The sequence below is a fragment of the Emydura macquarii genome, unplaced genomic scaffold, assembly GCF_026122565.2.
Source record: "Emydura macquarii macquarii isolate MOO-44397 ecotype Brisbane River unplaced genomic scaffold, CSIRO-AGI_Emac_v2 contig_1644, whole genome shotgun sequence".
Classification (NCBI taxonomy): domain Eukaryota; kingdom Metazoa; phylum Chordata; order Testudines; family Chelidae; genus Emydura; species Emydura macquarii.
In genome coordinates this window covers 9,197,770-9,200,345 of record NW_027131781.1, presented here as the reverse complement: position 1 = coordinate 9,200,345, position 2,576 = coordinate 9,197,770, and positions in this window count along the sequence as shown.

Sequence of the window (2,576 nt, the reverse complement as noted above, 5' to 3'; positions counted from 1 at the left end):
GAACACAGGGCAGAGCACATGCTTATATAACTGATACTAGGGACAGAGCCTAAACACTCAATATTTACATTTTACTACAATTTATACATGTACATCTGTACTAATATTTCCTTAATGGCAGAGTTCCTATCTCAGACATTTTGCAGATTTGCAAATAATGCACATTCTAATTCTCCATTCATTTTACCCAGAGAAATGAAGAATTGAACAGCTAAGCTCACCTACCTGTTGTCAATTAACGATGCCTCATTACACAAATCACTCGGAAAGCTGATGAGGTTTTATCTAACACAAAGGCCAGGTCAATCAATCGTCATCAGACCTGTGGATCTTCAATGGACATTGAAAGGTTAACTCAGTTCTTCGAGGCCTCCATCATGTCAGCAAAATTAGCAAGAAGGTGGCCAAGTTGTCAATAGAGCTCAGAGACAATTAGTTAATGATTAGAATGCTAGCATTTGGGGAATTGATATTAAAATGAGCCACCTTGGGTAAATTTGCATGAGTTTAGAAAATCTATACAGTCTGGAGCCGGTGGGGAAGTCAGTTAGGGTACTGCAATAAGAAATGCCATAAAGCAGAATTATGTATGTGTAAGGGATATACACTAGAGTTGGCCTTGCCAAATTAAGTTTCTGCATCAAAAACCTGTCCATTTCATTTTATGAGATTCAGGTGCTTGGTTGTGCTGATCTGCTTAGTAACCAGCATTAGCAATGACTCTGCTGCCCTGTCTTTGACATCCCATTTTCAGCTAAATGATTATGGATTTGATATGTTTTACAGTAAGAGCTGGGCATACTGGTTGTGACTAAAACTACAGCCTGGTAAAGGAAAGTCGTTTTAAACTTAAAACATTTTTACCACTTTAGGACTGGTTTATTTAATTTTATTATTTTCTCTTCCTTTATTTTTTGTAAGGATCAAATTTATGTTATGGTCATAATACTGTGCTTAGCATAGCATATTTATATACACCTTGACTAAATGCAGAATAATCAATCTATATTCCATTTCATTGCCTTTTCAAGCTTCATTATAAGTTAGTTTCAGGCATCCTAGGAAATTTTATCATGAAAAATAAATGTTAGGAACTGTACAGTCTAATTACAATGATAGCTGGTTTGCATTAGTTTAGAGAGTTCCTTCCCCTTTGCCCGCGCCTCTAGGTTCAGATACATTTATAGATACTCACAACCAGGTCTAGAAATATTCTCAAATGTTTTACGGTGTTGAGTACTGCCACGATTTATTTTAGGCTCTTAGGTTTCTCTCTACATTTGATGGAAGATTACTGTAGGCTCATGCTTTCAGTTGCATTGTCCACCATTTTAAACACCCCCTTAATAAGAGACATCCACTTTAGTGTGTAACAAGAGAATTTGTTGGCTCCCAAGAACAGGCTTAAGAAGATGTATCATATATACTATAGGTTATCTTGCAACCCAATTGCCTTCCTATTGATGTGCAGATACTTGGCTTTGTGTGTCTGAGTGCTTTGACATACAAGTATCCAATTATATTCAATTTAAATTCAGGCACCAACGACCTTCACTTTTATTTAGCAACTATGACTTTCATATGTTTTAAAGAAAATGTCATAAAGGAATAGGGAAGATTTCAGATGTCTGACTCTGCTTTTATGTTCTTCCCACCTATACCCTTCCCAAAACCATAGCAATTTAAGTTATGGCCATGATGAGATGACATTTGGTGACAAGGCCAAGTGATGACCAGCCGTTCTGCAACAGAAAGAGTCAGATGCTTTTGTCTCTGGTAATTATTCATACATTTTTCAGCCTGATATTTTATAAACAAAAAAAGCTTCTCTTCTCCTTCCTTTGAGGAAGAGGAAAGAGAGAGAGAGGAAAGAGGAACAAGGTGCTTTAAAGATGTCAGGGCTTGAATTGTCCTATTTGGAGCAGATGGCCTAATTGTCTGGAATATTAGTTCTCCGTGCTATTGTGGTGGGCCTTTAAAAATATCTTCCTTAAAGTGTATTGAAAAATTCAAGTATGCTTAAAACAGAGTGTTAATGGTCCTCTCTACAGGTTGATGTTACCCACCACATAAGTATTTTCGTGATTTGCAGCCATAACTTCCAACACAATTGCACACAGTAAATCTTTAGGGGTAAGGGAAAACAAAAATATGCCCACTGAACAATTTTTTTCTTCTCCAGCTCTCACTCGGAGCTGCTGTATTTAAACCATAACCATGTTGTGTCTTCTCTAGTCTTTCATTATCATAGTTTAAAATCCAAGTTTTTCCCTCTTCCTGTAAATTCAAACTTTAAATGCAAGGGGCCAGATTCCACTGCTAGTTACACAATGTAAAACTGGAGTCATTCCACTGAAGTCAATTAAGTTACTGTGAATTTACACCAACATAATTAAGAGAAAAATTTGGCCCAATAGCATTATATGGACAATCACAAAGTTCTGAAAGGGTATTTAGCTTTTAGTTTAATGTTGATGCTTCCCTTCACTCTTTGATTTTCAAAAACCATTGCACTATCCTATATCAGGCTTGGCGACCCGATTGCATGACTCCTGTTCACCTGTTCTCAGTGGATA